Raw genomic sequence first — 23,514 nt, 5'->3', positions numbered from 1 at the left:
GAACTGTCTGGCCTGCGAGTCCATCCCGAGGCAGGCTCTAGAGACCAAGACCTGGGAACTGTCTGGCCTGCGAGTCCATCCACGGGGCAGGCTCTAGAGACCAAGACCTGGGAACTGTCTGGCCTGCGAGTCCATCCCCTGAGGCAGGCTCTAGAGACCAAGACCTGGGAACTGTCTGGCCTGCGAGTCCATCCCGAGGCAGGCTCTAGAGACCAAGACCTGGGAACTGTCTGGCCTGCGAGTCCATCCCGAGGCAGGCTCTAGAGACCAAGACCTGGGAACTGTCTGGCCTGCGAGTCCATCCCGAGGCAGGCTCTAGAGACCAAGACCTGGGAACTGTCTGGCCTGCGAGTCCATCCCGAGGCAGGCTCTAGAGACCAAGACCTGGGAACTGTCTGGCCTGCGAGTCCATCCCGAGGCAGGCTCTAGAGACCAAGACCTGGGAACTGTCTGGCCTGCGAGTCCATCCCGAGGCAGGCTCTAGAGACCAAGACCTGGGAACTGTCTGGCCTGCGAGTCCATCCCGAGGCAGGCTCTAGAGACCAAGACCTGGGAACTGTCTGGCCTGCGAGTCCATCCCGAGGCAGGCTCTAGAGACCAAGACCTGGGAACTGTCTGGCCTGCGAGTCCATCCCGAGGCAGGCTCTAGAGACCAAGACCTGGGAACTGTCTGGCCTGCGAGTCCATCCCGAGGCAGGCTCTAGAGACCAAGACGTCTGGCACAGGGGGATCCCGCAGACCTCCTGCTTCACGGGGACCACTCAAGAGGAACCAGGGAGGAGTTCAGCCCCGCGCCAGCAAGAGCACACCCGGGTCAAGGGTGAAGGCGGAGTGCCGAGATGCTTCTCGTTTCTCTCCTGATTCTGCTCGTGCCTGCTCTCTGCGCAGGAGAGGGGTTTGTGGAGTTCTGTATTCCTGCCTTGTTCGCTGTATTATTTAGGCTTGGTTTTAGATGTCTGTTCTGGAGCCAGGCTGGGGACCCCTCTGACTGGGTTCCCTGGTGACAAAGGACATAGTGTCATCAGTACAATCTCGACCACACTCGTCTTCTTCCAGTTTCCCCCAGGATCCCCAAAGGCCACAGCTTTGGAAAAAAGGGCCCTGAGCCAGTCACTTCTGCGTTTAACCCCCATTAACGCAGCCCTCAGAACAAGCTGCCCAAGGCCTTCTGTGTCCTAAGAGGCAGACCCGGCACTGTCTGTCCCCTGGGCACCAGTGCCCCTTCTCTTGCTGCTGCATCCTCCCCTGTGATGTGGGCCGCGGCTGGGAGGCTGTTGGTCTCTTCGTAGATAACCTGAGCTGTCTGTCCTGACCTGTGGGTGTGGGACGTGAGAGCTGCAGGCCTGCCCTCAGTGACCATGGCAGCGACTCCAGTCCTGGAGAAACAGTTTAGCAGTGCAAACTCTATAAACTTTAAATATTCAGGGAAAATGCCAACCAAATGTGCTAAAAGCTTATCTAGAATGTATGAAGTCCATGCTAAAAGCTTACCTAGGATGTGGAAGATATATGCTAATTCAAGCCTATTGAGCGCTGAAACAAAGAACCATTTGGCCCTTCCTCTATATAAAAGGAACTCAGAAATCTTGTTCGGGGCTTGGATTTTGGAATGAGAAGCTCTGAGCCTGGCAGGTCAAAAATAAATCATTTTTGCTTCCCCAAAATTATTCCTGAGTCCTGGTCTCTCTATACGCAATGGTCTTTCTATACGCAAATAATTGAACCTCTTGACTTCTGCAACACCTGTGTGGAAATAAGTGACTAACACCCAACTGAGAACAAACGAAGGCTACTTGTTCAGAGCTTGCCGTGGCTGGGAGTCGGCCACCACCCCTGGTGTTTGCAGGGGCTCGAAGGCAGGCAGGGCGGGGGGGAGGCTTCCTGTTGGAAAAGGGGAGACCTCGGGTGCTCCGGGAAGGCTGTCGGTTGGCGTAGGGAAGCTGGGGGACGGCTAACCAGAAGTGGGGCATCCGGTGTTGTTGGTTTAGGGGAGCTAGATGGCTTTTCTTGTTTGGTTCTAAGTTGGCAGCAGGGGCAAAGCCGGGGAAGCTGTCGGTTACTGTGAAGTCCTAGCTCTTCCGGGTTGGTTGTTACAGGGACTGTCGTTTGACTTCCTGAGAGGTTTGCTGCAGCCAGTGGCCAGCTCCCTGGGTCCACGGGTGCAGGTAGTGGGCCAGAGTGTCCTGGCTTGGTTACTACTGATGGTGGGCCGGAGCTTCCCGGTCAGTGTCCACTGATATAACGAGTCGTCTCCAGAAGCAGCGAGCTCCCCTCAGACCCCCAAAGCCGTCAGGCCAGACACAGTCGCCTTCTTTTTCATGGGTGCTGCAGAAACCCTTGACCCTCATTGCAGAGCTCGTCCAGGGCAACACCGCGCTTTCGGTCTGTCTGCCTACGAGACTCTAATCACATCCTGCTCTTTGTCCCTCACCCACGACATGCGTGGGGTCCTGGCTCGAGGCAGGAGGCAGAAAGCGCAGGTGGCCCTAAGACGCGACACTCACACCTGAAAGGACAGCCTTGCCGCCTTCTCTTCGAGTCAGGCCTGGCCTCCTGGAGCCCTGCAGGCCGGGTGCAGCCTGATGCTCTCTTGTGGGCACTTGGGGTTTATCTCACCTCCCTAGACCCCCTCCTTCTAGTCCGTAAAAGGCGTTTGTTATCTCCCGCCTCAGGGTTGTGAAGAAGATAAACAACACCAAGAGACCTGGCCCCAAGTACGTGTGAACAGCAACGCTTTGTATTCCTAACCGCAAAGGGATGCTTATCATTTTATCTCTGTGCCACCCCCTTTGCTAGAAATGCAACTCCTCTTCATAATTTATTATTTAGAAATAATGTCCACAAAAGAAAAGTTGTAAGAATTCAGAAAGAGGTCCAGTATAACCCTCCACGTTCACCAGGTGCCAACATTTTGCCAAACTTGCTTTTATCATTCTCTCTGTATGAAATAAGCATAGTTTTTTTTCTGAAGCATTTAAGAAAAACAATGCAGACATCTACCACTAAACATTTAGGTGTGAATTAAGAACAAGGTCATTCTTTTATATAACCATGGTTCCATTGTCAAAATCAAAACATTTAACACCAATTCACCAATATTTTCTAAAATGAACCAATTTTACAACTTCACCAATTGCCAATTGTCCCAGTGATGTTCTTTATTATTTTTAAGACCCCCCCCCTCCCCATGTCTGCTCTCTGTGTCCATTTGCTGTGTGTTTTCCTGTGTCCACTTGTATTCTTGTCAGCAGCACCGGGAATCTGTGTCTCTTTTTGTTGCGTCATGTTGCTGCACCAGTTCTCCGTATGTGCGGCACTATTCCTGGGCAGGCTGCACCTTCTTTCGCGCTGGGAGGCTCTCCTTATGGGGTGCACTCCTTGCTCGTGGGGCTCCCCTACGCGGGGGACACCCCTGCATGGCACGGCACTCCTTGTGCGCATCAGCACTGCGCATGGGCCAGCTCCACATGGGTCAAGGAGGCCCGGGGTTTGAACCCTGGACCTCCCATGTGGTAGACGGATGCTCTATCCATTGAGCCAAATCCGCTCCCCCCAGTGATGTCCTTTATGGGAACTTTCCCCCGGCCCAGGATCCAGTCCAGAGTCATGCATTGTGTTTAATTGTCTTTTTAGTCACCTTTAATCTGAAACTGCCTCTGCCCCCTTTTGTCTCTCAGGACATTGACAGTTTTTTAATATAGGCCAGTTATTTTGTAAAATGTCCTTGGTTCGGGCTTGCCTGGGGTTCCTGTGTGATCAGGCTGAGTTAATCGTGTCCGGCAGGAGTCGCGTGCCCTGCTCTGGGGACCCTGATGTCGGCTCACCCCAGTGTCGGGGAAATCGGCCCTGGCTCTGGCCAAGATGTCCGTCACAGTCAGCGCACCATTCCCCTTGGCGGGTCTGTGAGCCCGTGCGACGCCCACTCCACGTCCAGCTCTCAGGTGCCGTCCTCTCGAAGGAGCCCCTCTGGGAAGAGGCTGCCATCCTGGATCTGGGCGCCGAGGCTCAGGGTCCTGCTGGCCCCGACGTCCTGGGTGGAAAACCGTGGGAGGGCCTGGTGCCACTGCGGTGGGAGCTGGGACCTGTCGCCCAGGAGCTCATCTGCACCTGCACCCAGAGCGGGGCGGGGCCCCAGGTGGGCGCTCCCACAGCCCAGTGGGGGCATGTGGGACATCGGTTCCCAAACCACAGAGAGGGCCTCAGGTCACGAAGGCGCAGCTCACTTCCCCCGCTCCTGCAATCTTGCTTTCCATCTGCGCCCTGTGGCTTTGCGAGATCTCATCTAGTCCTGGGCCTTTAGCACACGCTCTCTTTACCACACGCCGGGAGGCTGCGGTGGTGGAGCTGCATTTCCTCTGCCTTGGGATGCCCCAGCTGAGTGTTTGTCATGTACCACACTAAGAAAAGAAAGAGCTTGTTGATGTGGAAGGAGTGCGGTAATAGGAACCTCTTATAATTTTTTTTTAAAGATTTATTTTTATTTATTTCCCTTCCCTTACCCCCATCCCCAGTTGTCTGCTGTGTCCATTCGTTGTCATCTTCTGCGTCCGCTTGTATTCTTGTCAGAGGCACCCAGATCTGTGTTTCTTTTTGTTGCGTCATCTTGTGTCAGCTCTCCGTGTGTGCGGCGCCATTCCTGGGCAGGCTGCACTTTCTTTCACGCTGGGCGGCTCTCCTTACGGGGCGCACTCCTTGCGCGTGGGGCTCCCCTACGTGGGGGACACCCCTGCGTGGCAGGGCACTCCTTGCGCGCATCAGCACTGCGCGTGGGCCAGCTCCACACGGGTCAAGGAGGCCTGGGGTTTGAACCTCGGCCCTCCCATGTGGTAGGTGGACGCCCTAACCACTGGGCCATTGTGATTGTGAACCCCCTGTGCTAGTGAACTGCTTATTGTTTGTTTAAAAAAGAATTATTAAATACCTTTTCCAGCAAAAAAAAAGTATTTGTCATGTAAACAGGGAGGAAGTCAAGTGTGCAGTTTTCAGAAGCTACCCTGGGAGTCCCAGCTTATTAGAGACAGAGGATGCCAAGGGTTTGTCTAAGCATTCATGGCCTTTCAGGTGTCGAAGATCATTACCAAAGAGAAAGCTACAGAAAGTTCTGTCCAATGGAGACAGAACTAAAACCCTAAACAAAACAGCAGCTCATGGAGTCAAGCAACGTACAAAATGTACATCTAGACCATGCTGGATTACCCTAGGAATGAAAGGATGGGTTTTTGTGAGAAAATCTGTAAGTGTAATTCTCTATAGTAATGGGTTAATAGAGAAACACCAAGTGATCACATGCTTATCTCAATAAATGCAGGAAAACGGATAAAATCCAACATGTAGGTAGAGCAGATGAAACTGCTGTGGGAGGGTAAATGGTACAGCCATGTTGAAAAATTGTTTAGCATCATCTGCTAAAGTGAAATAGATGCAACATGCTCATCAATCTACTAAAGTGCATATTTAACACAAATGCATGCAGTTCAACAGAGACATGTACTAGAATGTATTCATAGCAGCATTAGAAATTACAAACTACTGGAAACTCTCCAAACACCCCATGATGTAGAATAGATAAATCAGTTCTGGTAAATTAGCACAGTGGAATACACTACACTAATATAGCCTGTGCATAAAGTCAAACCTATTCTATATCCAAATATGCCTAGAAAGCCATTTGAGAAGTATAAACTCTACAGGCTTTGGATATTCAGGGAGGATACCAGCCAAATGTACCGCGCTTACTGGAATGTGGGGGGTTCGTGTAAAAGCTTACCTGGAATGTGGGGGACATGTGTTAATTCAGGCTTACCTGGAGGAAATTAACCCATCTACTACTCAGATAAAACACTTGAAGAAACTAACTCAAAGGCCTTTCGCATATAAGCACCATTTGACTCCCTACTCTTACATCCTCTGTATAAAAGGGACCTGAAAATTCAATTTGGGGCTTGGTTTTTATCAGGACAAGAGTTGTCTGAGTCTGACTGGTAGAAATAAACCTTCCTTCTCAGAATTCCCACGTCCCGGCCTTCGATACCGCGTACACCCGACTTCTCTCTGCTACAACAACAGCACCGAGAATGAAGGAGCTGCAGCTAAACAGAGCAATCCGCATGAATCCCAAGAACATCATGCTGAGCAAAAGAGCCAGACGCAAAGACTGTGAGATTCCATTTACATGAAAGACCGAAACCAGGTAAAACTAAGCTCTGGTGTTAGAAGTCAGGAGTGGGGTAGGGACTCGAGGGAGGCAAAGGGGGCTTCTCAGGTGGTGGCCACAGGGGGTTCATAAGCATTTTATACATGCATATTACATATCATTAAAAAGTTCAAGAGAGAAAATTCAACATCTCTCCATGAATAATTTCTTAAAGAGAACTTCTTTAACTTGAAGCATAGCTATGAAAACCTATGGCAGACGGAGCAGATGTAGCTCAAGTGGTTGAGCGCCTGCTTCCCACGTACGAGGTCCCGGGTACGATGCCCAGCCCTAGTACCTCAAACAAAACAAAACAAAACACCCACCTCTTGCTGGGGAGCAGATGTAGCTCAAGTGGTTGAGCGCCTGCTTCCCATGTACAAGGTCCCAGGTTCAATCCCCGGTACCTCCTAAAAGCAAAACAGACAAACAGCAACAACAACAACAAATTCTCGTCAGGGAGCAGATGTAGCCCAGTGGTTGAGCTCCTGCTTCCCATATATGAGGTCCTGGGTTCAGTCCCTGATACCTCCTTAAAAAAGAAAACGATTGCAGCAGTTATCCTTATTAATAAGGAAATATTGGAAGTATTCTTTGAAATTAGTATAAGATAGATACACCCACTCTATCACCACTTCTTTCAGGTACTGGAGATACTAACTTACATAGTTAAGTCAAGAAAAAGAATGGCATAAGGACAGGAAAAGAAACAAAAATTTCATTATTTACAGAAGATGGGGGGAAAAAATGAATCTACAAACGTGATGTGCGAATATAAAAAACCCAAAAGAATATACAGATAAAATATTAAAGTAAGAGAATTTAGCAAGATTCCTGTGGCAGTTTGTAATTATTTATGAATCCCAAAAAGAGAAAGATTATGTTCGTAAACTAACCTATTCCTCTGGGTGTGATACCCTTTGATTGCAGTAAATTCAAGGGTTTTGAGTTTATTTGATAAAATCTATTCAGGACTTTTGATTCAACCGTGTCAGCAGGCATGACTCAGGTTGACTCTCCACCCTCTTGGTGGGCTGATATAAATGGACACCTAAGAAGATACGTGGGAAGAGAGAGAGCTCTGTCATGTTTGATCCTGGGGCCCCCAGGAGAGATGAGCCATTTACCTGAGAGTTTGCAGCTGAAGAGAACAGAGCAGCTGAGCAGCCGAGAAGGCCTGGAAAGAGAGGAGCTGAGCCCCATGCAAAGCTCTATTGCTCCAACACATGGCGATAGACTTGGGTGAGAGAAGTAACATGCTTTATGGCCTGGTAACTGTATGCTTCCATCCCTAATAAATACCCTTTATAAAAACCAACCAATTTCTGGTATTTTGCATCAGCACTCCTTTGGCTGACTAATACAGCATCTATATCCATAAGAGAAATTGGTCTGAAATTTTCTATTCTTATAGTTTATTTATCTGGCTTTGGTATTAGGGTAATATTGACCTCATAGAATGAGTTAGGTGTGTTCCCTCCTCTTCAGTTTTTTGGAAGAGTTTGAGTAGGATTGGTGTTAATTCTTCTTGGAATGATTCACCTGTGAAGACATCTGGTCCTGGGCTTTTCTTTGTGGGGAGATTTTTTTTTTTTTAGGAGTTATTTTTATTTATTTCTCTCCTCTTCCCTCTCCCCCTCAGCTGTCTGTTCTCTGTGTCCATTTGCTGCGTCTTCTGTTGTCAGCAGCATGGGAATCTGCGTTTCTTTTTGTTGCGTCATCTTGCTGCAACAGCTCTCCGTGTGTGCGGTGCCATTCCTGGGCAGGCTGCACTTTCTCTCACACTGGGCAGCTCTCCTTATAGGGTGCACTCCTTGCGCATGGGGCTCCCCTACGTGGGGACACCCCTGCGTGGCATGGCACTCCTTGCACATATCAGCACTGTGCATGGGCCAGCTCCACACGGGTCAAGAAGGCCCGGGGTTTGAACCACGGACCTGTGGAGAGGTTTTTGATGACTGATTCAATCTCTTTACTAGTTATTGGTCTGTTGAGGTCTTCACTTTCTAGAGTTAGTGTAGGTTTTCATGTGCTTCTAGGAATTTGTCCATTTCATTTTGTTGTCTAATTTGTTGGCATAGAGTTTTTCATAGTTTCCTCTTATGATCCTTTTTACTCCTATGGGGTCAGTAGTAATGTGCCCCCTCTCATTTCTCATTTTATTTATTTGTGTCTTCTCTCTTTTTTCTTTATCAATCTAGGTAAGGGTTTGTTAACTTATTTTATCTTCTCAAAGAACCAACTTTTGATTTTGCTAATTCCTGTATTGTGTTGTTTTTTGTTTTGTTTTTTTTTTTCAATTTCATTTATTTCTGCTCTAGTCTTTACCATTTTTTCCATTCTGCTCACTGTGGGATTGGTTTGCTGTTTTGTTTTGTTTTCCCTGTTTCTCCAAGTGTGCTGTTAGGCCATTGACTTTAGCTCTTCTTTTTTATTACAAGCATGTAGGGCAATAAATTTTTCTCTTAGCACAGACTTTGCTGCATCTCATAAGTTTTGATATGTTGTGTTCTCATTTCATTCGTCTCAAGATATTTCCTGATTTCCCTTGCAATTTCTTCTTTGACCACTGATTATTTAAGAGTGAGTGTTTGAATATTTGTGAATTTTCCAGTTCCCTGCTTGTTATTGATTTCCAGTTTCATTCCATTATGACCAGAGAGGATACTTTGTTTAATTTCTATCTTTTAAAATGTATTGAGAGTTGTTTTGTGACCCAACATGTGGTCTATCCTGGAGAAAAATCCATGTGCACTTAAGAAGAATGTATTTCCTGCTGATTTAGGGTGCTATGTTCTGTATATGTCTGTTAGGTCTAGTTTATTTATCATATTATTCAAGAACTCTGTTTCCTTATTGATTCTTTGTCTGGATGTTTTATCTATTGATAAGAGTGGTGTATTGAGGGGCACAACCAGTAAGATGGCAGTGGAGTAAGGAGCTCCTAGAGTCAGATCCTGCTACGGGGCAGTTAGTAAACACCCAGAACTATCTGGAGCTGCTGATGCACCTGTTTGGGGCTCCAGGAGGCCAGAAGAGCATTCTGCAACATACTTGAAGGAATCAAAGAAGGAAATTGCCCATCTGCAGAGAAGACTCATAAATAGAGCATTCCACGCCCTGGAAACTGGTGCCCATCCTCCACTAGAGGCACAAGCCACCTTGGGAGCTATTCCACAGCTGGAATGAAAGCTCCACTTCACAAAAATGGGAGAGGAAGAGGTAGTTGGGCACCAACTTCAGCTACTGATGAGTAAATTCAGCAGGCTAAAATATAATCCTGAGAACAGCTGAAGTTTGAGCCTATCCAAGTCAGAAAGAGGCCGGGAGCCACCATCTTAACTCCACACCTGGCACGAGGGTAATTGGGGCAGACTGAAAATCCCAGTGCTGGTGGGGACCAGCTTCTTTCCATCCAGATCAGATTTCAGCTTTAACCTAGGCCCCAGTGCCACCTCCAGCAGGGAAGAAGCTGCAGGGACCTGTGCCAGCCTCTCTGGGAAGTTATCGGCCAAGCCACAGAGGCTGGTGATTACCCTACTCTGGCAACATGAGCACCCCAGAAGCTATTCTGTGACTGGAATTGGAAGCTCCGTTTCCCAAAAACAGGGGAGGAGGAGACAGTTGCCTGCCAATTTCGGCTACTGATTGGTAGACTCGGCTGGCTAATATATAACCCTGAGAACAGCTGGAGTGTGAATCTGCCCAAGTCGGAAAGAGTCTGATGGCCGCCATTTTTACTCTACCCCCAGCCTGAGGGGAAGCCATGACCGAAAATCCCAGTGACAATAGGAACCAGTTTCTTTCATGCAGATCAGCCTGCAGCCCCAGACTAAGCTTCAGCCCTGCCTCTGGCAGGGAGGAGGCTGGCGGGCCCTGCACCAGCCTATCCAGGTAACTGCAGGTACCTTTGGCTGGCACAGACTGAGTAACTGGAAGTCTACCAGGGCAACTGCGGTCATCTTGGACCCATGCTGCATAGACTGCTGCCCACACCTGCAGCCCCTTCCCTGCCCCAGGCAGGGGAGAAAGGGGTGTGATGCTTCATTAGTCTCTCTGGGCAACTACAGTCTAGGCCTGTACAACTTGTATTATTCTATACAGCTGTGACTCTGTCCTACCCCTGGCAAAGGAGAAAGTTGGGAGAAGCTTCTTTGGTCCTGGTGCAAAAAAGGCAGCTTGAATCTCCACAGCTTATAGCACCAATTACATCCTTTGCTCCTACTGCACAACCAGCAAGGGAGAAAGAGCAGGAAGCCCTAAACTAAAGAGAAAAATTGCACCCAGAAGAAATATCTAGTCAGCCAGATGCCAAGACACCAAATAAAAAATTACAATCCACAGCAAGAAACAGGAAGATATGGCCCAGTTAAAGGAACAAGATAAGACTCCAGATGACATAAAGGAGTTGAGACAACTAATCATAGATGTTCAAACAAGTCTCCTTAATAAATTCAATGATATGGCTAAAGAGATTAAGGATATTAAGAAGACACTGGATGAGCACAAAGAAGAATTTGAACGCATACATAAAAAAGAGCAGATCTTATGGGAATGAAAGGTGCAATCAATGAAATTAAAAAAACATCGAAATCATATAATAGCAGATTTGAAGAAGCAGAAGAAAGAATTGGTCACCTTGAAGAAATGGCCTCTGAAAGTGAACATACAAAAGAATAGATGAAGAAAAGAATTGAAAAAATTGAACAAGGTCTCAGGGAACTAAATGATAGCAAAAGGCATGCAAACATACATGTCATGGGTATCCCAGAAGGAGAAGAGAAGGGAAAAGGGGCAGAAGGAATATTTGAAGAAATACTGGTAGAAAATTTCCCAACCCTATTGAAGGACATAGATATCCACGTCCAAGAAACACAATGTACTCCCATCCAAAAAAAAATCTGAATAGACCAACTCTGAGACACATACTCATCAGAATGTCAAATGCCAAAGGCAAAGAGAGAATTCTGAGAGCAGCAAGAGAAAAGCAATGCATAACATATAAGGGATATCCAATAAGATTAAGTGCTGATTTCTCACCAGAAACCATGGAGGCAAGAACACAGTGGTCAAATATATTTAAGATACTACAAGGAAAAACTTCCAGCCAAGAATCTTATATCCAGCAAGACTGTATTTCAAAAATGAGGGCAAGGTTAGAATATTCACAGATAAACAGAAACTGAGAGAATTTCTAAGCAAGAGACCAGATTTCCAGGAAATACTAAAGGGTGTTCTAGAGCCTAAAAAGAAAAGACAGGAGAGAGAGGCCTAGAAGAGAGTCTAGAAATGAAGATTATATCAATAAAAGTAAATTACAGTGTTAAAAGAGTGGTGAAAATAAAATATAACAGATAAAACTCAAATAGGAATAAACTTAACCTATGATGTAAAGCACTTATATTCGGAAAGCTGCAGCTCAATGTTAAAAGAAATCAAAAAAGGCATAAATAACTGGAAGAACTTTCCATGCTCATGGATCTAAAGACTAAATATCATTAAGATATCAATTCTACTCAAGTTGATACACAGATTCAATGCAATCCTGATAAAAATTCCACCAGCACTAGAAAAAAAATTGAAAACATCATCATCAAATTTATTTGAAAGGATAAAGTGTCCTGAATAGCCAGAAACATCATAATAAAGGAAAAGCAAACCCTCATCTCCAGACTTTAAATCATATTACCTAGTTATTGTGGTAAAAACAGCATGGTACTGGCATAAAGACAGACACACAGACCAATGGAACTAAATTGATGGTTCAGAAACAGACCCTCACATGTATGGTCAAGTGATTTTTGACTAACCTGTCAAATCCACACAGTTTTGGCAGAATAGTCCATTCAACAAACGGTGCTGAAAGAACTGGATATCCATAGCCAAAAGAAGGAAAGAGGACCCCTATCTCACACCTTATCCAAAAATTAACTCAAAATGGATCAAAAACCTAAAAATAAAAGCAAGGACCATAAAGCTTCTAGAAGAATTGTAGGAAAATAGCCTCAAGAACTGGTGGTAGGTGGTGGATTCATAAAGGAGATAAGAGGAGGACTGAGATGGACTACTGATGTTTAATGTATGTAGAAGTTTTAATTAGCTTTACTATAAAAGCATGGAAATGTATAGAGTAGATGATAACACAGTGAGTAACAGCTAGTTTATAAATGGGGATGTGGCTGAAAATGGTAGTCTTGGTATGTAAATGCCAATTGACAGAACGCTAGAGAATAATCTAGGAACTGAATAGCACAGTAAACCAAGAGGTGGATGAGAATTGTAGTTGATGGTACAGATGCAAGAGTGTCCTTTGTGAGCTAGAGCAAATGTACATCACTACTGCAGGGTGTTGGGAATGTGGAGAAGCATGGAAAAAACACAGCTGAACTGATTGTGGACTGACGTCACCAGTAATAATATAATATTCTTGCATCTATGCAAAAGATGTACTGTGCTGATAATGTGGCAGTATGAAAAATGTGAGCCAAATGTACACTATGGACGTGGTAACAATCAGGTGATATTATCTTATCTGTGGCAAATGTTCCACCACAGTGTGGTGTGTTGATGGAGGGGTGTTGTTTGGGAATTCTGCACATGTGCATGATTGTTTTATAAGTTTACAGCTTCTGTCATAGAAAATATATTTAAAAAATAATAATAGGGTGGGTTGGGGGAAAAACACACCAAATGTAAGATAAGGACTATGATTAGTAGTAAGATTTTGACAATATTCTTTCATAATTTGTAAAAAACATCTCACAACAATGCAAGGTATTGGTGGATGATTGATGTATGGAACCACTGTACAATGTTATGCATGTTTGCTTTGTAAACTCACAACTTTTACTATACATTTGTTTATGTATGTTCACATATAAATGATATAACGATAATATTAATAAAATTGGTTGGGGGAAATACTTTGATTAGTAGTAATATTTTGACAATGCTCTTTAATTTTTAGTTAAAAAAGGTTTAACAACAATGCAAATTATTGATGGTATGGTGAGTTATGAGAGTCCTGTATGATGTTATATATGTTTGTTTTGTAAGTTCACAAGTATTATTATACACTTATTGTTTATGTATGAATGATATACTTCAATAAATTAATTTTTTAAATTAAAAATTAAAAAAGAGCAAGTGGGAAACCAAAAAAATAAATAAATAAATAAGAGTGGTGTATGACTCCAATTTTTATTATAGAGACGTCTATTTGTCTATTTCTTCTTTCCATTTTACCAAGTATTTTGGGGCACCCTGGTTAGGTGCATAAATATTCAAGATTGTTGTTTCTTCTTGTTGTATTGCCCCTTTTATTCATATATAGTGTTCTCTTTTGTCTCATAAAAGTTTTGCATTTAAGATCAATTTTGTCTGATATTAATATAGCTACCCCAGCTTATTTTTGGTTACTATTTGCATGTAATATCTCTTTCCAACATTTCACTTTCAACCTACTTGGCTCATCTTTGGGTCTAAGGTAAGGCTCTTGTAAACAGCATATAGTTGGATTATGTTTTATTTATCCATTCTGTCAATCTGTATCTTTTGATTGGGGAGTTTAATTCTTTAACATTCAATTCTATTACCTTAAAAGAAGTACTTTAGTCATTTTATCCTTTGATTTTTTAGCTTATGTCTTTTTGTCTCTCTTTCTTTTTCCTTTTAGTTACCCTTACTGATAATCCACACTTCCTCACACTTCTCCAAGCCACTCTATCCTGTCTTTCCCTTTCAGCATGCAGGAGTCCCTTTTCTATTTCTTGTAGAGTAGTCTCTTTTTGTGAACTCTCTCGATTTCTGTTTATATGTGAATATTTTAAAGTCCCCCTGATTTCTGAAGGACAGTTTAGCTGGATGAAGAATTTTTTGCTGGCACCTTTTCTCTTTCAGTACCTTAAGTATATGATACTACTGCTTTCTCTCCTCCATGGTTTATTATGAGAAATCAGCACTTAGTCTTATTGAGGATCCCTTGTAAGTGATGCATCACTTTTCTCTTGCTGCTTTCAGAATTCTCTTTATCTTTGGCATTTGACTTTCTTATTAGAATGTGTCTCGAAGTAGGTCTGTTAGGATTTATTCTGTTTTGAGCATATTACACATTTTGGACATGTATATTTATGTCTTTCATAACAGTCAGGGAATTTTTGCCATTATTTCCTCAAATAACATGCATTTTTGTGTGCTTCATGCTCTCGTTCAAATCACTGGGACACTGATCAATTTTTTCCTTATTTTTCCCTATCTGTTCTTCTGGCTGTACAAGTTCAATTATCCTGTCTTCTACTTCACTGATATTTTCTTCTGCCTGTTCAAATCTACTGATATATGCCTCCAGTGTATTTTTAATCTCTTCTATTGTGTCTTTCATCCCCATAATTTTTTTAAAGTTTGCTCATATTCTTTTTTTTTTAGATTTATTTTATTTATTTCTCTCCCCTCCCCCCCCCCCAGTTGTCTGTTCTCTGTGTCTATTTGCTGTGTGTTCTTCTTTGTCCGCTTCTGTTGTTGTCAGCACCACAGGAATCTGTGTTTCTTTTTGTTGCGTCATCTTGTTGTGTCAGCTCTCCGTGTGTGCAGCACCATTCCTGGGCAGGCTGAACTTTCTTTTGCACTGGGCAGCTCTCCTTACGGGGCGCACTCCTTGCATGTGGGGCTCCCCTGTGCAGGGGACACCCCTGCGTGGCAGGGCACTCCTTGCGTGCATCAGCACTGCACATGGGCCAGCTCCACACAGGTCAAGGAGGCCTGGGGTTTGAACTGCGGACCTCCCATGTGGTAGATGGATGCCCTAACCACTGGGCCAAGTCTGCTTCCCCCATAATTTCTGATATGTACCTTTTAAAAAAAAATTATTCCCCTCTCCAGATTTTTTTTTCTTGTCTGTCTGCTCATTGTTTCCTTGCCTTCTCCAGGAGGCACTGGGAACCAAGCCCAGGACCTCCCACGTGGGAGGTGAGTGCCCAACAGCCTGGACCACATCTGCTTCCTGTGGGCTGCAGCATCTGCTGGCGTGTCGCATCTGCTCATTTAGGTGTCTGCTTATTGCTGTGGGTGCAGCATCTAGCTTGCTGTGGGAGCTGCGGTATCTAGCTAGCTACAGTGGGTACAGTGTCCAGCTTGTTGTGGCAGGTGCAGTGTCTAACTTGTCTTCTTTATAGGAGGTACTGGGACCTCCCATGTGGTAGATGGGCACCCAGCTGGTTGAGCCACATCCATTTCCCAGTTATGTATCTTTTGATACTTTCTAATTCTTCTTTAAATTCACATGTTTTCTTTTTTCTTTTTTTAAGATTTATCTATTCCCCCCTCCCCCCCGCATTGTTCTCACTCACTGTCTGTTCATTTTCTTTTTAGGAGGCATGGGAACCGAACCTGAGGCCTCCCATGTGGGAGAGAGGCACCTAATCACTTGAGCCACCTCCACTCCCTTTTTTTTTTTTAATATCCTTTATCTCTTTAACCATATTTTCCTTCATCTCCTTGAATTGATCTAGGAAATTTTTTTTTGTCCCCCCTGCTTCTCCCCTCCAGAAGGGACCACTGTTAACAGTTTTTTTTTTGTTTTTTTTTTTAATTAATTAATTAATTTATTTAATTTCCCCCCCTCCCCTGGTTGTCTGTTCTTGGTGTCTATTTGCTGCGTCTTGTTTCTTTGTCCGCTTCTGTTGTCGTCAGCGGCACAGGAAGTGTGGGCGGCGCCATTCCTCGGCAGGCTGCTCTTTCATTTCACGCTGGGCGGCTTTTCCTCACGGGCGTACTCCTTGCTCATGGGGCTCCCCCACGCGGGGGACACCCTTGCGTGGCACGGCACTCCTTGCGTGCATCAGCACTGCGCATGGCCAGTTCCACACGGGTCAAGGAGGCCCGGGGTTTGAACCGCGGACCTCCCATATGGTAGACGGATGCCCTAACCACTGGGCCAAAGTCCGTTTCCAGATCTAGGAAATTTGTATGAACATCTTTGATTAGTTGTTCCAGATTCTGTGTCTCCTCTGAAGTTTTAAATTATTCCTTGACTGGACCATATCTTCCTGTTTCTTAGTATGACTTAGTAATTTTTTGCTAATATCTAGGCATCTGATTATTTTGATGAGTTTACCCTGAAGGTCAGCTCTCTCTCTTACCTAGAGTTTTATTGTTGATAGGCTTTGTGTTAAGTCTATTCTTTGATCTTAGTCCGCCTTATTCTAGACTTTTAGAATAACCCATGTTTAACTGATGAGATTTTTTTCAGCTCTTCCTCATCTGATTCTTGCCCTGGATATGCAGTGCAATTCTCAAGTTTGCACTTTTTGTGTAATTGTTTCACCTCCATGAGAAATCTTCCTTTCCTCTTTTCCCTCTCCAGGAATCTTGATCTGTTCCCTTCATTTATGTTTTGCCTCTATAGTCTTTTATACTCTTTTCATTGTCTTTAGCTGCTTTTGCCTGGAGGGTAAATTCTGGGAGAAGGATCACCCTGGAGAGGACTTTCCCAAGACAATTTTCCCAATCAAAATAAGACCAGGGATCCTCGAAAGGGGAGGGCATCAAAAGCCTCTTTGATGGCTCCCCAAATCTGTGCTTCCCTGGCCTACCAACAAATGCAGCCCTTCAGCTTCCCCCACAGCCCTGAAAAAGCACCACATTTTCTTTTCCAGGTTCATAATTTACCATACAAATTGAGTATTGCATGACGAGTTGACATTAGGCTCCTGCAGACATCAGATTTGGTACTTGGATAAGGTATAGTTTAGAATTCTGTTTGTCAGGAATAAGCCACAAGCCAAGTGCATTCTGGGGTATGCAGTTCCATAACGTAAATGATTTTGGAATTGGAAAAACTTTTAAAAGCAGAAGAAAAATACCCTGTCATTTATGTTGCTTTTACCGCTGGAGTTTTTTTTTTTAGACTTTAACTTGAAATACAGGACAAGCAAAGCAATGCCCACGTATGTGGTCAGTACACAATTCATTCTACCTCTAAGAGAGTAAGAGTTGAAAGATTTTTTAATGTCAGTGAACTGGAACTGGGCATCAGTTTCTGGACCTGCCATGATTTCAATCTTGCCAAAGCCACAAATTTCAAAGCCGATGTCCTTCAACTCACACAACTGCCCCTCGACTGGGCCAGAAGCAGCCTCCTCCCCCGCATGCATTATATCTTTAAATTTCCACCACCTCCACCCCTGTCTGGGGAGAGTTGAGTCAAACGTTGCCACCGCTTTTGTCTGGGGCAGATTGTTACACCAGGTTAGAGCCTGGAGCCAGCAGTTTGAATTTGCTAATCAAAAGCTGTGATCAGTGATCCACCATGTCCACCCCTGTTCTTGGAGAAAATGATTTTATATCCCTTTTTGTCACCAGTGAGCTAGCCTGGACCCCAAGGCAACCTTCCGTAAGGTTGACGAATGGGTGCCAGCAGCCACTGCACAGAGAGCAGCTCACTGTTCTTTACCGTGGTTTATCAGCCCCTTCCTCCCACTCTTTCCTGGAAGCTGTACTGTGTTCTTCTGGTCTCTGGAGGCCCAGAATATCTTGCCTGTTTAATAGCTATTTTGGTGCAATGTCTGGGTCCTGGGGCTTCCTACTCCACCATCTTCCTTGGAAATTCTCTTAAGAGATTCTCTAAAAAAAAGATTTATAATAGCATCAATACATATGAAGTATCTAGATATAAATCTCACAAAAGATGAGCAAGGACCTTTAGCGAAAACTATAAAACTTTATTAAAAGATATTAAGGAACTCCCGAATAGGTGCAACGATAACGTGCATCCACGTTTTAGAAGATTAATTATGGTCAGGATGTCAGGTCTCCCACAAATTAATTTAGAAATTCAATTAATTTTTAAATCCTCACAAGGTTTTTCTAAGATTGACAATCTAGTTCTAAAATTTATCTAGAAATGCAAATGCCTATAGCAATCAAGATCCTGCTAAAGAAGAACAACATGGGGTCTCACCAAACCAGATAGCAGTGATTACTAAAAAGGTGGTAATCACGACCACATGGTTTTACACCGAAAATGATACGTAGGGTAAATAGACTAGGGACAGAATACAGAAACAGACCCACTTGTAGCTGGAAATTTGTTTTATGATGAAGTTTGCACTGCAGTTTAGTGAGAAAAGGAGAAAAGTTTTGACAAATGCTGATTTAATGTATTATCTACATGAAAAAAAATTTTAGCTCCTTACATCAACAGAAAAAGTATTTTTCCAAATAGTTTAAAGATACGAATATGAGAGGAAAAAACCATAAACCTTTTTAAAGGTAACACAAGGCAGTATCTTGAACAAAACACAAAAAACACTGATCTTTAAAGAAGCACATATCATTTGAATACACTAAAATGAAAAACCTCTCAATGAAAGGCATCCTACAGAAAGGAAAGAAAAAGCCAGAAATTGAGAGAAGGTATTTTCAATACATAGAACGTAAGCACTTATCCAAAATTGACAGACATTCTGAAATCTATGAGGAAAAGATGCAAAACCATTTAAAAACAGGGAAAAGACTTGAATAGGCTCTTTGCAAAATAGAAAACCCAAATGGCCCAGAGACGTGGGAAAATTGCTTGACCGCATTAGCAGTCAGGACAATTAATATTAAAGCATAATGAGATGCTTTTTCACACTCACCAGATTTTCAAGACTTTAAGTCGAATGGGACCACATGTCAGTGAAGCTTTTGTAGCTCTGAGAACTCTTCGGTGGAAGTGGAAGTTAGTTAAATCACTCTGGAAGAGTTTGGCTTGTCTGGTAGAGGTGAACGTGAGCATCCTCAGTGACCCCAATTCCATGGCTAGACCCTCACCTGGGGGGAACTCTCGCCTGTGCCCAAGTAGCAAGGCCAAGTTCCCAGAACAACCCCATTGCCCATCAACAATCTAATGGGTAAGTAAACTGGGATATAATTAAACAATGGGATAAATACCAGTGAAATTGCATGTAATTGCAACTACACTCATCAACCATCAATGATGAGTCTCATGATGGAATGTTGAGCTAATGAAGCAAGATACAACATCAGACATGCAGTATGGCTCCAGTTACACAAAGTTCCAAATGGGCAAAGCTGAGCAATATTGTTTAGGGATGGATACACACAAGGTAAAATCATACAGAAAAGAACAGGAATCACTCATACAGACTCTGGAAGGCTTATCTCTAGGTGGGGGATGGAAGGAGATATGACTGGGAGATATGAACAGAAGGTTTTGAAGGTGCTGTGACGTTATAATTCTTGGCTGGTTAGCACACTGGTGTTCATTTTAATGTTATTTTTCAGCTGTACATTTATATTTAATATATCTTATGATTAAAAAAACTTAAAAAACACTGAACAACAAACAAACACACAGAGGATTGGGCTTCTTTGGCCCTCACTTACTTACTCATTCATTTGTACAAGAAACATTTTGGGGGCGCTGGGGTTCCAGGAAGAACCAGATCCAGTCTGGCCTGTAGACCAGGGGCCACGCAGCGCCAGTGTCTCCTGAGGCCTCTTGCCCCACAGGACAGGAGTGCTCCTGGCCTTGAGGTGACACCCGAGCCCCCACGTTGTGTGGAGCACAGCCACTCACCAGTTTCCACCACAGAACCAAACAAAATACAGCAGAACAAAAGCAATCCATCCCCCCGCCCCCGGCGCCCCTTCCTTGATGCCTCTCTCCGCCCTTGTCCTCCTTCTCGGGGTCAACATAAATTCTTGTAGCTCTTGCAGAGCTGTGCGCTCCTCCCCCACCACTCAAGTACACCTACCCAAGTGAAGTCGTTCTTCTGGACAAATCCAAGGCCACCCAGGAAGACTCCACCTTCTCCAGCTTGTTTACAGCCAGGCCAGATACTCGTGTTACTCTGACAGAGGAACATCAAAGTCTTCAGAAGCCAAGAAAGAAGGGTCTCCACAGCTTCAGGATGAGAAAACAGGTGATTTGGAGGCTGACCTGAAGAAGGGGCAGAGGGGAAGCGTCAGCTGAGAAAAGCTCTTCCTTGGGAGACCTCCCAGCTGAGCTACCAAGTCCCTCCGGAGCCCTTGGAAAGCCACGGAGCCTTCCTGAGTCCAGTCCAGGGCGTCTCAAAGTTTGACATGCCCACAAATCACCTGGAGTCTTGTAAACTGCAGCTCCTGATCCGGCAGCTCTGGGGACCGGAGGCTCAGCTTGCCTGCCAAGTTCCCGGGACGCCCGGGGTGCTGGCCTGTGGAGCACATCTCGAGGAGGGGTCGGGATCTTCACCTGTGAAAGAAGGTAGCACCTCCATGAGGATGTCGTGAGTTAGATAATACATAGGCAAGTGCTCGGAAATACTAGCGGTGCTCCAGAATGCATTCGCCAGGTGCAGCGGATGTGCCACGATGATGGAAGAGGTTGTTGATGTGGGAGGGGTGGGGCGGGTGGGGGGTATACGGGGACCTCTTATTTTTTTAATGTAACTTTTAAAAGAAAATAAAGAAGATAAAAAAACGCAATGGAGTGTTCCTCTTGGGAAAATAGGGTATGCCAAGGCTTGCCCAATCAACCGGGAGTGGAATCACACGCATCTCCAGCTCTTGGCGGCGGAGCGCGTGGCCACGCCCGGCAAATTTGGCAGCTGTATCCACCAGAGGTGGCAGCTTTGGCGAGGACACACCCGCATTCAGGGGAGACATCCCTAGAGAAGAAAGATGAGAGCAAGGCAGGGACGCTCTGTGGCAGCCGACGAGTTTGCCCAGGGACCCTCAGAGCTGATGAGGTAGGGGAGCAGCTCTGCAGAGAACAGGAATTCCCGCAGGAGTGCGAGGCAATGCCGCGCGCTGTCCCCACCCAGGGAGGTCCCTCCTGCCAGCTTCCTGTTTTCTGTAGGGGCCCGAGGCCCAAAGCTCCTGAGCCAGCGATGCAGGGTGGGCGAGGAGTGCGTGAGGCCTGGGGGCTCGGGACCACCCTGTCCTGACGTGGGCACAGGATGCTGCTGCGCCGCGTGACCCCGCGCCCGAGGGCCTCCCCCGACGCTGCGCTCCGCTCCGGCCATCCGAGGAGGCGCAGAGCGCACTGATGGCCAGGTGGCCTGGGGAGCTGCCCTCGGGAGCCCGTGGGCAGGTGGCCTGGGGGCTCTGCTCAGGTGGGCTGGGAAGCGATGGAGGGCACCGTTCAAACCCCCCGCAGCTGGGAGTCGTGTTGAAAAGGGAACGAGTATTTGTTCCTCACCCACAATTATGCTAACTTTATCAATAATTTAGCCTCGCAGCTTCATGAGGGGCTGTTTAATAAAATGCCGAGTATCACACAAAAGCAGACGTGTGCCCACCACCTGGCTGCAGCCGCGACCCCCGGGCCAGAAAGGGGAAGCCGGAGCCGAAGGCTGGGGCCCTCCAGCCCCGTGCTGGGTGCCAGGGTCGCGGCCAGCTGACAGGCGGGGTGGGGGCTGCTGCAGCAGAGGCCCCCTTAGCAGGGGGCGGGCCCAAGGGGCCGGGGGTGGGGGCGGTGGCCCTTCCACCTGTTCCTCTCCGGGTAAGCAGAGCCCCTGAGGCCCCTTGGGGTGCCTGGCCCCGGCCTCAAGTACCATTGTCGCCACCACGTCAGGTGGAAACGTACCTGGGCCGGGCGCTGGCCTGGGGGCCTGCTTAGGCAGGAGGGGGCGGCGCGCGGCCCCGGGGGTCTTCGGGAGCTGCGGCTGTCCCCACAGCTCTCCCTCCTCGTCCCCTGCGCAGATGGCGACACCCAGGGCCGCGGTCCTGCGGCAGCCCGGGGGCTCGGGGACGGCGCCCCCCTCGGCAGGCCCCCGCCTCCCCAGGCCCCAGGCCGCCCTGCACCCCCGGCCTCTTCGACCTTGCGCAGGAGAATCAGATTGGCCGGAATGCTGCGTCCACGCGTTTCTTGGCTCTTCGACCTCGGTTATCTTCCGTCAGATCCGATGCTTACACATTCTAAATCGGTGTTTCTCAATTTACTATTTATAGCGTCTCAGCAGGGGTGGGGGGGAGTTTAAAAGCGATGTTAGGGCCCCACTCCAGACCAAGGAAATCTGGATTGCTCAGATTTTTGTTGTTTGTTTTTTCAAATTTTCCAGGTGATGCTAAAGTTGAAAACCACTGCTCTCAATCGTTGCCACTCAAGATGCAATACACACCCTCACCCAGGAGCTGGTTGGAAATGTGGAGCCTTGGGCCTACCCCGGGCCTGGTGGACAAGGCCTGCGCAATGTGTGTGCCCACATGGCTCTAAATCTGTGAAGGACCTGGCCCGCCCCGAGCCGCGGAAGCTGGTGTCCTGAGCTGATGCTCTGACCACGTGGCAGCAGGTGCTGGCCGTGACCCAGGAGAGCCATGACGCTGCGCCCTGGCCGGATCTAGCTCCAGGATTCCCACAGTAACCTTTTATTTTTTTTTTAAGATTTATTTCTCCCCCAACAGTTGTCTGCTTTCTGTGTCCATTCGCTGTGTGTTCTGTGTCTGCTTGTATTCTTGTCAGCGGCACCCAGAATCTGTGTCTTTGTTGTATCATCTTGCTGCATCAGCTCTCTGTGTGTGCAGCCCCACTCCTGGGCAGGATGCACCTTTTTCGCGCTGGGCGGCTCTCCTTACGGGGTGCACTCCTTGCGCGTGGGGCTCCCTACGCGGGGGACACCCCTGTGTGGCACGGCACTCCTTGTGCGCATCAGCACTGCGCGTGGGCCTGCTCCACACGGGACAGGAGGCCCGGGGTTTGATTTTGAACCTTGTGGTAGGCGGACGCCCTATCCGTTGGGCCAAATCCGCTTCTCATCCCTCTTTAACCTTGAGCTTTCCATCCTGGCAGCAGCGACTGGCTCTCCCGGGGGAGGCTGCAGAGGCCTGGCTGGGGGCTGCTCGGCGCCTGCCACGCCACCCCCTGCCTTGAAGGAGCGTCAGCCTGCGGAGGGGCCCTCAGCAGCTGCGGGGGAGCCGGAGGGTGCAGCTCTCACACCCCAACTCTCCCACGTTCTGAGTAGATTTTCTAAATACATGTCGAATGTTAAAACAGCGCCAGCTTTATTATGGGTAAGAGCTAGAACCAAGGACACAGGCTTATGGAATGAATGAACCCAGTGGGTTTCTAGCAGAAATGATTATTTTTAAAAGTTAATTTATTTTTGTGGTTAGTATACACAACAAAAGTCATTTAGACCATTTTAAATGGACAGTTCTTGGACATTAAACAGTTGACAATTCTGTGTAACTTTCCCACTATTTCCACACTATTTTCATCATCCTCAACCAAAACTCATACTCATTCTGCAATAACTCTCCCTCCCCCACTACCACCCCGATAACCACCGTGCTGCTTTCTGTCTATGAATTTGCTCATTCTAAGGACTTCGTACAAGGGG

The 23,514-nt window shown here is 46.4% G+C and overlaps 1 protein-coding gene across 2 annotated transcripts in view; it reads right to left on the bottom strand.

The window, feature by feature from the left end:
• The window catches only part of CCR8 (C-C motif chemokine receptor 8), a 189,511-nt gene that overhangs the window by 35,360 nt on the left and 130,637 nt on the right, over window positions 1-23,514 (bottom strand). For both annotated transcript variants that reach the window (XM_058288362.1, XM_058288363.2), the window contains 2 exons: window positions 20,294-20,426; window positions 19,951-20,135 (listed from right to left, as the gene is read on the bottom strand). The gene's annotated coding sequence lies outside the window, so the exon portion shown is untranslated. The remainder of the gene's footprint in view (window positions 1-19,950; window positions 20,136-20,293; window positions 20,427-23,514) is intronic.

The sequence above is a fragment of the Dasypus novemcinctus genome, chromosome 26, assembly GCF_030445035.2.
Source record: "Dasypus novemcinctus isolate mDasNov1 chromosome 26, mDasNov1.1.hap2, whole genome shotgun sequence".
Taxonomy (NCBI): Eukaryota; Metazoa; Chordata; class Mammalia; order Cingulata; family Dasypodidae; genus Dasypus; species Dasypus novemcinctus.
This window is presented reverse-complemented; position numbering and strand designations above follow the sequence as displayed.